Source organism: Myotis davidii, unplaced genomic scaffold (genome assembly GCF_000327345.1).
Source record: "Myotis davidii unplaced genomic scaffold, ASM32734v1 scaffold1146, whole genome shotgun sequence".
Taxonomy (NCBI): domain Eukaryota; kingdom Metazoa; phylum Chordata; class Mammalia; order Chiroptera; family Vespertilionidae; genus Myotis; species Myotis davidii.
The window spans coordinates 619615-632479 of NW_006296974.1; the positions used below are offsets into that span (position 1 = coordinate 619615).

The window sequence follows — 12865 nt, forward strand, 5'->3', positions numbered from 1 at the left end:
TGAGAGGATTATTTCTTTCCTCCATTTACAGTTCTTACCCCCAAATCACATCTCACTTAAGTAATTTTCACAGGAGGACCGGAAAAGCAGACAGAAAGCTACAATGCAGACTTTGACAAGTTAAAGCCAGAGTGAGGGACCAATGGTAGCAAGGTAAAAGCACCAAGACCAACACAGGCAATGCTTAGATAAATGGGCCAACAAAATAACAAACCCACAGAATTTTCATCATTGTTTCATCACTATTATTTTCACGTATTGTCTCTCCTTCAAATATTAGCAAAAAAAAAAAAAAAAAAGTCGAATTACCCTTATTCCCCATATCTTCTATTCCACTAATACAATTTATATTGCAAATATACATTCATTAACATTTAAACTTAACTATCCCAGAAAGTGATATCTAACCACTCCTTATAAAGTACCTAACATTAAAATATTATAAAGAAAACTTACTAAAGTTGTTTATATCTTTGCATTCCCTTCAAAATTTGTATCTACTATAAAACCACTATAGCAATCAATGTACTGTGAATGAATTCTTTTTTTACAATTACTTCATATTTTTTCTAAGTTTTTATTTATAGCAAAACGTTTAATTCTATTAGCTTCAAACAATGTGACTGCTACTTCATTTCTTACCTTAAATTATATTTCCTGACTTTAATAAAATATATAAAAATCGAGACTACAATTTTTTCACCTGGAAATAGAGAAAAATATTGTTTGCTTTTCTAGACTTTCCTTTCATAAACTTAAAAAACGTCACTTGTCTTTTGTTTACTTGGATGAAGCAGGCAAGTGGCAGGAGAGAATTGCCCCAATTTTCCAGGCCAACAAACTATGGTATTTTATAAAGTTTACTAGAGTCCCAATGCATGACATTTGTGCATAGGTAGGGTCCCTAGGCCTGGCCGGAGATCAGAGCTGATCTGTGGGGCAACTGGTGGAGCGATCGGGGGAGCCCCCGCCCCCCAGCACCCACCTTGGCCGGCCTGGCGCTGCCCACTCGCCAGCCCCGCCCGCTGCCACCAGTTGCCTCCCTTTGCAGGGCAACCAGCAGGGCGATGGGGGGAGGGTCCCCCTGCTGGCACCCACCTTGGCTGGCCTTGGGCCTGTGGGTAGGGGGCAGCTCCTGCACTGAGCGTCTTGCCCCCTGGTGGTCAGTGTGCATCATAGCAACCAGTTGTTCCGCCGTTCGGTCGATTTGCATATCAGGGTTTTATTATATAGCAGCGGTTCTCAACCTGTGGGTTGCAACCCCTTTGAGGGTCGAAGGACCCTTTCACAGGGGTCGCCTAAGACCATCAGAAAACACCTATATAATTACATATTGTTTTTGTGATTAATCGCTATGCTTTCATTATGTTCAATTTGTAACAATGAAAATACAACCTGCATATCAGGTATTTACATTACGATTCATAACAGTAGCAACATTACAGTTATGAAGCAGCAATGAAAATAATTTTATGGTTGGGGGTCACCACAACATGAGGAACTATATATTAAAGGGTTGTGGCATTAGGAAGGTTGAGAACCACTGTTATATAGGATGATTTTCTTAAAAACACCTGCCAGATAAGTTGATAATAAAACCAATTTTCTATACCTACATTTCATCTATTTGCACTGAGCCATGCCACTTTCTTAAACCTTAAATTGGATTTAGTTTACATAAAATCACAAATAAATTCAGAAGGTATAAGCAACATCAAAAGAACATTAATGGTGATTTTCTCTAAAATTTCACAAGGGGAACCGAGTTTCTTAAAATCCAGACAGACCAACAGCCTCAACTAGTTACAATCTCTTCACTTATTACCATAGACAGTACCCCTAACAGCTGTCCAAACAGAGCAGGTTTCATACCAACAAACCAAAGAACTATTGCAAGTTCTGTGCAAAAAGCTATACTTTAAACTAGTTTTCAGGTGTTCTTAGTGTATTCATTGCTTCCTGAAAAACAGTTGAAAGGCATAAAGACATTCTATGTAGACAAGAACTTAATTATGCAGCAAGAGAGGGGTTTGGTTAACTCTGTATTAAGTGGAAGCCTAAGTCATTCTGCGGGTTCATTCTCACTTTGCAGGCAGAGCAGGTACAGGACTGGAGCTGACAACCTTCCCAGTGCAAGGTGAGGAGCAGTAAAACCGCTGCCCTCTTCCTGCCAGGGGTGCTGGTGGTTGCCGGACAATGTGCTCATCTCAAGCTGGAAACAGAGAGAGGGTATAAACTGTAGGACCATGAGAGATTCTCCGTTTGTTTAAACTCCTCCTTTTTCTTCAAAATGAAAAGAGCCTTGCTGTTTCCGATTATAAAAGAAATATCTGCTTGTTAGTAAAAAAAATGTAAATACAGAAAACTATAAAAAAGAAAGTAAAAGTCATGTATAATGCTACCACCCAAAGATAACTAATCTTAACATTGCGGTATATAGCCTACCAATTTTTTTTTCTATGCCTACACACACAATGTTTTTGTTTGGGTATTTTTAGGGTAACTACTAAAAATGTAAAGGATGTGTAACTTGGTAGGCTAAAAGAGGAGATGAAATGGAATTATATAAAATGTTCACTTAAACCCACAGAAGACAAAAATTTCTAAAAAGGGAAAAAATAAAGAGCAAATGCAGAGCAAATAGAAAACAGTTACAAACATGGTAAATATTAGCTCAACTATATCAATAATCAAATTAAATGTGATTCATCCAAACACGGCAATTCAAAGACATAGACTGTCAGAGAATATTTTAAAAAGCAAAAACAACACAGACCAAAACATATGTTATCTACAAGAACCCGTTTAAATAGAAAAAGATAGGTTAAAAATAAAGGAAGGAACTGAAATTTGTTTTTCTACCTTTTAAAAAAGACAGGTGCAATAAAAAACTAAGCTATTGAGATATAGTCCATAAATGTCTTAATGTATATATAATTTTCCCAATATGTATAAATACTGTCCAACATTTCAATATGTTGACCCATTCTGTACTACTTGAGGAATACAGAACTGTATAATATTTGAACCCACAAATTAATTGATGAATACTTAACAGTCTCCCTAACCTTTTTTGTTTGCATCTCACAAACAAATCTGCCAGCCATAATACAACAGATTGCCTATCTTTAAAAGGAGCTCTCACTCCTTGTTTCTAGAAGCAGAGAAACATTAACAAATGTGCTTATTCCTACCTGAGAATGTATGTGTATGTACGTATATAGGTATACATTTAAATGAAATTACTGTAGCCGATTCCTTCTTGAATGTATATAGTTCACTGTTCAACAGGAGCTGCTAAACTTTTCTTACTAGCAGAGCTATGAGATAATTTACTGATCTAGCAAGTTCATGTGTAGCTGTTATATGGCTTTCCTCTATTCTTCCTAAATTTAATGCCTGGAAGGGCACGTTCCGTTGCTGCATGTCTAACACACTCATACTAATGAAACACACCTTGGAAATGGCCTCTCCTAGACATATTAGACAGTTCACATTTAGGCTCAGACGATTTCACATATACTAAAGGTGTGTTTCTAAAATGCACACACATATCCTGGCTCCTCGTGTTGTTGTTCTTCTAGCATTATTACATTTGATTTTCTGAGGTTAGAAAACATGACTGAAAATTTCCCATTTTGAGATGATGTGGGAATCTTTGATCTCCACCACTGACTTCACAGTCAGGCTACATAGTTTATTTTGAGAAAGCAAATCCTTCCTGTTGCTTCTCAGGAAATGGAAGAACACAATTTTAGACTATGTTTTAATGTTACAGTTTAAATGGCTTTAACTTTTTAACTATGTTTCACTTTGAAGAATATTTAATTATACGGAGAAATTGAGACTTTCAGAAAGGAACTACAGCAATGGGGTGGGAAGAGACTAGTATTCTCAGACTTCAGCTAAAAGGGTAAATTTTTTTTAAATGTCTCACTCACACTGTTACACCCTGTTTCTTCCTGGGAAGAATTTTCCAAGCATTAAGTTGTGTAATAGCTTAATGAGGAAAAAAAGAAATGCCCAAATTTCTCTCAAATATGTAACAGCATAGAGAAAGATTAGAAGCCTAATTTTCAAAAGCGTGTCCTGTCACCTGTCTGGGCTTGCTACAATTATTACAGCAATCTCTGGAGCCGCTCATGTGACCTGGATTCACCTTCAAATCTAGCCACACCTCTAGGGCTTTACGGTGTCATTCCTGTTCTTCTTAATAGGAGGCCGAGACAGTTAAATGGCTTTGAAGGGTAAACCTTCCTGGGGAAGCACATAACCAATCGAGAAGAGTGATGAAATGCTTCAAACTACTTCTGATTTCTATAGGCAAAGAAAAACCAAAGTGTAGAGAAGGCGATGGGAGGTAGGAAAAACTTAAGGTAAGATGCTGTACATATGCTTAGCCTTCTCCAACTGTTGAATTCTCTTCTACATGCCACACGTTTCACCAAGAGGGAGAAACAAACCCAGTGAAAATAAAATGCAACCATACAAAGGCCATCATCACCACCACCTTTATGAAATGACCCGCTGCTGGCTCAGGGGGCCGGGGCACACAGCAAACCCACCCTCCCTACGCCTTCCTTGCACAACTCTCATCACAGCCCTATGTTCCCGTTCCCCTTTCCTGCCACACCTCCTCTCTCCCAGTGCCAGGGGCAGGGCAGCAGAGCAGTGGAACACTTGGGCGCGGCCAACTGACAGCTGTCCTGGTCTCATGTTGTCAAATCCCCAAAGGCACTGGCATGACAGTTGCTCTCAGAAGAAGTCATGAATGATAAATGACGGGAACCTAACCACTCTTATTCTTCTGTCCACTCATATTTGTCTAATGATGTACGAGCCTCACAGAAGTTCTGAAAATTACAAGCGACTTGAGAGGACATTTAGTGTAACTTCCTCCCCTGAAAGATGAGGAAACCAAGGCTCAGGGACATTAGCTGACTTCCCTGAGGCCATCCTCAGTTAACGGAAGAACCAGTTTTCCTTTTGTCCTGCTCTCTCTCCCTTCCCCTAACACCCTTAAGCTTCCTTAAATCACCATCTTAACATTTCAGGCAAGGCCTGTGTTTTATTTTAAAAGGTCATTTATGGTATTCAGCTTTATCAGGCAAAAAAAAAAAAAAAAAAAAAAAAACACACCAAAAAAAACCCACCAGCACCAAATCCCCACGGACCAAACCCCGACAGGGCCCTCGGATGACACAGGACTATTACTCATCCTAAATCAATGAGCTCCTTTTTCCAAGTTAATTTAACAATTTAAATTTAAATGAAAATAAAATTTTTAACTTTCAAATGTCTTCTCCAGGTCTCCCCACTCTCAGTGGATTTCACCTGCTCCTACTTTACTGAGGAAACACAAGCCATCAGGAATGAACTTTGTCGACTTCCTTCCCCTCCACGTGCACATTTACCTACCATCAGACAGAGCTTTACTGAGCCCTCTCCTGCCCCAAAAGAATGAATGTCCCTGTTCCTTCCCAAGACAGCCCCTTTGAGCATGTTTGTATACCAGACCCCGGCCGCCCTATCTTTTCAGGAACCTCACTCCATTAGTTGTTCTCCCTTCCACCTTTAGTCCCACCAGTATTCTCAACCAAACCATAAGCTCCAGTCACCACTATATAACATTATCTGAAGACAGTTATTTGAGCATTAATTTCACCCTTTGACGGTTCCACAGTTCTCTCAGGAAAAAGCCTGCCCTGCCAGAAGGAGCATGTATGGCCCTAGGTAAGCAGGACCAAGAATGTGCATAGGGGCGCCTCCAGCCTCTCCCCGCTGCACCATGACCTCTCTGCTCCGGTCACTCATATTCCGTGTTCCTCACACACTGAGCAATTCTGGGCTCTGAACCTGGGCAGTTTCTTCTGCTTTAACCCCCCTCTGATTAAGCCCAGTAAATAATACTATCCTACCCCTTCAATCTTCACCACCAAAATCCCCTCCTATATGACTTCCTTACTAACGAGAAAACAAATCACTCCCTCCTTTATACCCCACTCACCATTATTATTTACCACAGGTATTGCTGTAAAGTGCCTCACATTCTAAGATCCAATTAATGATTTATGTGTCTATCTTTGGAGGTCGGGCACTGTGTCATAGATACATTGTATCTTCAGAACTTAGCACAATGACTGGTACACAGCAGGTAGGAGGAAGAGAGATAAGGGAACGGGGATTTAAGTTCAGGGCTCAGCAAATGTCTGCTGAATGGATGAAGTAGCTTGGCTGTCAGAATAGTTGAATAAGAGAGAAGGCAGGTAAGACAGGTGGATCTGACAGCTGTGCGGTGAGCAGAGGAACCTGAATGAGAAATGGAAAGCATCCTCCCGTTTGAAGTCCTCTCCTGAGTAAGTTCAGTCAGGCCAGTAGCTGGGGCTATTATACTCAAACTCAGTGAATACCTAATAAATCCTGTTTAAGGCACAATAGGAAAACCCTTCCAACAGTCCAAGGACATTGCTTTCATCTGTCTAAATAGGTTTGGATTCTAGAATAGTCTACATTACAATTTTATCAGACATTGGGCAAGCTTAGTAAATTTTAGTAGTTCAACTGCAAGTCTCTCTTATATTCATAAAGTACCTTAAGAACCACAAACAAAAGAAAATCCAACTTATCACCAATATAATTCTGAAACTTACGGCTAAGGGTAACGTCTTTGGTTTTAGATGAACCAGGTCATGCCATATATATTTTGAGACCACAATTTGTCCCCACAATAATTTCAAATTTACTTATAAGCCATGTTATATGTAGCATGACTTCATCCCATTTCATAAACTAAGGAAATAGTACACTGTATTCTGCATAGGGATGTAAATGCCCACTTATCAAACAAGGTGACTAGCATTCAGTGTGACATAAGTTGGAAACTGGAGGAGGAATGAGACCCACCAGTGCACCAAGTACAGCATGGAGAAAAGTAAACGTGGCGAATCCAAGTTGAAACTAGCAATGTTTTCCCATTAATAAAGAGACATCTATAATTAACAGGCTTTCAAGGGTATTCAGCCATGTATTACAGCATCACACCTCATAAAACATTCATCCAAAAGCCATACCAGGAAAGCACATGCCAGCTCGATAAGCACATGCAGAGACCTGGAGAGGAAAGAGAAGCCTTTGAAGTGAGACACCCACTGTGCTACACAGATGACCAACTATGAAAGGCAGCCATGACTGCTAAATAATAATAGTAACAATAAAATGGAGAAGGAAATGTAATATTAGGAATGTTAAGATTAAATTATGTTACTAAATAAGTTAAAGAATGTTCCCAGGGAAGTAAACACATTTCCAGAAAATATGTGTGCAGATATAAAGAGTTAACACAGATGCAAACAAGGGCAAAAAAATCTACCTAAAATATTTTTGCACTTTTAAATTTATGTCAATCAGGCTAATGAAAGCAAGTAATATAATAATGTACATGTTCATGTAACAAGGTAAGAATATTTCAAAGCCACAGTCATTTAAAAAGTATATCAATGACCCAGGAATACACAAATATGTCACGTGAACAAACTGGAGATCTCAGAAAGAGAGCTGTTTAAATGTGCATGTATATGCCAGAGGTAGCACCAAAAAATCTGTGAAGAATGGACTGTTTGGTAAGTAGTGGTGGGGAAACTGGCTAACAATATAAGCAGTTTAAAAAAAATAAAAAATGGGTTTTTACCTCATGGCTTAAATTCCAAATAGTTTTTAAAAATGCAAATATGAATAAGACTATAAAGCTAATGAAGTAAGAAGAGACTATATTGTGAGCCCAGAATAGAAAAGGATTTCTTAAATAACTCAAAATGCATAGACTGCAATATTGAAAATTGGTGGGTTCAACTACATGAAAATTTATTTGTTGTTGTTAGTTAATGAAATGTGCATAGGCAAAGTTATCAGGCAATCGACATACTAGGAGAAAATATCCCTGATAACTAAAGGTAAGAGATTAATTTCTAGAATATACAGGGAACTCCAAAAGAATTCTTTTACGGAACCTCTTACAAGAAAAAGGCAAGAGACCCAATTCACAGAAAAGGAAAATTAAAAAGTAAACCTGGGACATAAACCTGACAACCACCTGCACAGTTCCTAGTACAATTAGTATGCTCATCTCCTAAGATCCAGCAATACCGCTTTGGACAAAATTGTCTCAAGAAACTCTCACCAATAGATCTAATATACCTAGGCTCCTTGAGAAGCAAATACATACTGCATAAAAGCCAAAGATATTAAAAGGTTGGCTCTATATGTCTGTATTCCTAAAGTCTGCATATTCTATGTGGTTTTAACTGAACCTTTGCTGAAAAGGTAGGTAACACTAAACGAAAGATTCCCATTTCTCTTTATAGCTGAGCTTACGGACAGAGAAAGCAGCAGATGTAATGAGGGGAATGTTTGTGTGGGGACTGACAAACATGGATTCGAGTCCACTTGGATAAGTTATAATCTCTTTATGGGGTGATCACTTAGTAAGTCATATAAATGTTTAATCAGTCTGTTGTACACCAGAAATAATGTAATATTGTATGTCAATTGTAACTAAAAATTTTTTAAATTAAAAAACATTTTTTAAAAGAAAAGACAACCATAAAAAAATGTTACAATCTCTGCCTGCCTTAGTTTCATCATCTATAAAATGGGGATATGACCTACCCTGCACAACACTGGAAGGATCAGAGATAGTTCATATAAACTGTCTAGCACAAACAAGGTGCTCCATAAGTAGGAAGTGATTTTTTTTTTTTTTAACCAGGAAAAAAGAACATCATTCACTAACCCTAAGAGACTTTGGCGCTCTGCCTACCCCATCTTACACAGAACACCCAAGCCACGGCAACAGGCATGGAAACCAGAGACTGATTGATTCAATATTAACTAACGTGTCAGTTTTTTCCACTACAGAATAAGGGAATAAATAATCTCGCTCCTTCCATATATTTATTGAAAACTGAAAAAGTTATGGTTGGGAAGTGTCTTTTAGCTTCTGGGAAATGAATATAAGGCTGCTGGTGGTGGCAGTTGTGATAGCTTTTATTCTGCAAATAGTGTCAGAGTCCTGACTCTACAAGCATAAGGCAGGGATGTGCACAGAAGTACTATAGGGAGCATGCTCTTAGAAGAAATGCAGTTCCCATGGCTGAGTAACTGCAAGACCTCCAAAGTGACCATGAAAAGCAAGTAACCCAGAAACCAGAGCAGATCCAAAGTCAGGACTTGACGCACCATGTATTTAATGTACACCAAAGAGGGAAAATTCCACCTGGGAATCTTGATAACCTGATGGCTAACACACAGCACATTTTACATCACCCGTTCAGTAGTTTCAGCAGGGAGCAGTTGTTTTACTGTGGTCCTACCTGAGGATTTCAGGGTCCTAGCAGAGGCCTACAGACTTAATCTGTCTCACACATACATGCACTACTATTTTACAAAAACAGGAAGATGCTGTGGTCATTAGTTACAATGAATATTCAGTGGAGTGATATGGAATAGTAACTTTGTCATTAAACATTAGCAATCATCATAAATAAAAAGTAAGACTTTAAACAAGTCAAAACCTTTGAAATCTTCAAGTATTAAATAAAAGCTTCCTGGTTTTTGTAATGATGGAGAACCATGGCTTTAAAGTTTACAATTTCCAACCGAAGATAATTTCTATTTTATAATAAACATGAAAGAAAAGAAGGGATTTGAAAAATGAAAATCCTACCACACATATTATCCCCACCCTTAGTCCTCTCTTAGCCATAAACTTTACCTTGGCATTTAACATCAAAGCTAGTTACCCTTTCTTTGTGAGTTCACAAGTCATTGCAAGTGCCCAGAACAGACAGAAAAGGTAGTGCACTGTGTATTAAGAAAATATACATGATCATTTCGTTCCTCACTTATAAAACAAAGGTCACTCACTATATTTCTCCCCTACGTTCTCCTCCTTCTCCTGATGCTTTAACACAATTTCATAAAGGGGAAGTTATAGATCACTGTAATACTCCCATTGTTGAAGAGAAAGTAAATATTTTATCCAGCACTTTTTGGTCCAGTGAAAATGTACCCCAAATTTTATTTATAGTCTTCTCAGTACAATATAGACCCCTAGATAAAGAGAGCCTTAACTTGAAGCACCACAAAGATAGGAAAAATAAACTTTTTATTTGAGTAATATTACAAAAATATTTAATATTATATAACTCTAAGTGCACATGGGCTTGCCCATGTCTTTCTGTAATATCAGCTTTTCAGTGGGTTATCCTGAACTAGGGTGGGAGTAGGGAAGCTATGTCTAGTGGTGGTATGATATTATGTATAATAGGCAGGTATGGGGAACATTATATACATCATTTATTAATTTGTGATTTCTTTTCTGGGATAAAAATTTTCCTACAGATAAACCAGTAATGTTTTTTATTATAAAAAGTTAAAATATGCTAATCTGACCCTTCAAAAAGATACTGTTCATTAAAGCCTGAATAAGATCATCTGTAAATGAAAAAATGTCACATTAGAATTTTGGCAGCTGAAAAAAATAATCAGACTTTTGTTCAAGTCCCAGCATCTCCATTTACTAATATGACCACTGACAAGTCACGTTTTATCAACCTCGGTTTCCTCTCTCCATAAAATGAAGCAAATAAATCCTACTTCACCAGACTGTTATAAGGAGTAACACATTATAAATGAACTATAGAAAATGTGCTCTGTAAACACAAAATGAGAATCTAAAGACCAGCTATTATTATTCCTGGGTTATTATGTAGTTATTATTAAATGCTCTAGAGTGGGAGCAAATCCTGTTCCTAAACAGAGGACAGGTTTGGAGGGTTATGAAGGCTGTTCTATTTTATCTTGAAACAGAGTAACAGATGCTGAAGGTAGTCCTCAAATAAATTAATGAACCTGGGTATAAAACAGAGGCAACATGCTATGGTTGTACAGGTCTTTCAAGGGTCTCTCTTAATGACTGGTTTTCACTTTTAATCTCATGATGTACTTGGCAAGAGAAGAGGGATAAACAAGGACAGTTTACGGTTAAATTCAAATTTAAGGAGCCCACGTCTATGTATCTAGAAAGTGATGAGATTAATTGCTCAGTTCTCATAGTGTATCTTGGCTACTTACTAACACAATTATGCCAATTACTGATAGCATCATAAATGCTCAAAGCAGCTGCATTTTAAGAAGAGATTAAAGTTCTGAAGGGCTATTGGAATAATGGGATCTTATCATTCAAATTACCTCCATATTGCTTATAGGAAAAAGGAAAAGGGAGGGAGGGAGGGAACAGTACAAATTTACCAGCCTCCCTGGCTTCAAAAGATTCTCCTTTCACAGCAAAAGTTATGCAGTAAATATGTCTTATTATAAAATTTTCAAGTTAGAATGGTACAGCCCTCATTCAACATCATGAATTTAAATATCACAGCTAACCCTGCTTCCTGAAGAAGCCTGGTGGCCCAATGAGCGGAAAGAGCTAAGACCATGTAGTACTGTCATGACTTCCCTCCCTGCTACAGAAAGATACCCTTCTTTGCAGAATCGCACTTTCCTTCCGACGAGTCATTTGTTCACATCCCTTCCTCCAAAATAGACTAAGAAGATGCTACTTGCTTTAACACTGTTCCAACATTTAACCTGAGGCCATACCATCTTCTCATCAAACTGATTCTTCTCAGCCATCCCACTCCAAAGCAGTAGGTCCACACAGTTTCACCAGGTAGATAACAGAGGTGGGGGGACAAGCTGGGCTTTCATTGGACAGGACCTGCCAGGGGAATGAAGCAGCAAAACCTTCTCCCCTAGCGCTTCGCTTTCCACCATCGGACATCGGAGATGGAGCAATCTATGGAGGTGAAATTACAATCCACCGAGTGAATCTCACAAAGTCATCCTCAGTTTTACTCTGATGGCAAAACGGGATGGAATGAATAAAGATGTCTGGCTCCTACCTTTAAAAGTGCCCTCTGTCTCAGCAAGGGAGCCTGGTTGAGAAACCACTCTGGAGTTCACAGGCCAGACACCAGACTAAACACACCCCAGAACGAGCTGCCCCTCATTCTGGGTGGCTACCTTTCCGCTGTGCGTCCGCATCACCAATGCCCTCAGCTCCTGAGGTCCCGGCTCTCCCCAAACAGGCAGCCGAGAGCGCGGAACTCCTGTTTCACCGGCTGGAGAGGTGGGGTTTCTGAGCCTGGACCCCCAGACTCTTGGCTCACCCTTCCACCTTCCACTTCACCTACAGTTCATCCCTTTCCTTCCTGGCACCCGACCTCTCAACGCGCACCACTCCGAGTAATACCCAAGCCTCCCGGGGCATTTATGTATGAAAAGCCAGGCCAACGAGTGAGGAACAAAGAGCCGCTGCTTCAAGCAGCTGGAGGAGGAGGAGGAGGAGGAGGAAGAGAGGACAGCTGGGGACCCCTGGACACAGGCGCCCAGCCTGGAAAGCGCCTGCCTCGGGTAGATCCCGCTCTCCCGCTCGGGGTCAGCGTCGCGGCGCTGCGACAGAGTTTGACAGAAACCCTGGGGGGAGAAAGCAGGACGTGGGGCGCCACCAAGAAAATGCACGCAGGTCCCGCTGCAGCTCGGAGCTGGAGATCCGGCTCGGCGGCGCCCGGGCGGCGGCCAGTGACAGCCCCGCGCCCGCCCGCAGGCTCCCGCCCCGGCCCCACCCACCTGGACCAGGCGGCCACCCTGCTCCCTCAGGGCGCTCTCCGAGGACTCGGCTTCCGGTGGGCTCCGCAGGCTGCAACCCGCGGCGACACGGAGACTTCACTCCTCCATCCTGGGACCCGGCAGCACGTTACAGACAGCCGTGCACTTCCTGTTTGAAAACACAGGGGAGAGAAAGAGCGCG

General features: G+C 40.2%; 1 protein-coding gene across 1 annotated transcript in view; it reads right to left on the reverse strand.

Moving 5' to 3' along the window:
* Positions 1-12840, reverse strand: part of LRRC8D (leucine-rich repeat containing 8 family member D) — a 90664-nt gene extending 77824 nt beyond the window's left edge. Inside the window, exon 1 of the mRNA XM_006772592.2 lies at positions 12685-12840. The gene's annotated coding sequence lies outside the window, so the exon portion shown is untranslated. The remainder of the gene's footprint in view (positions 1-12684) is intronic.
* Between the last annotated feature and the right edge of the window lie 25 nt (positions 12841-12865).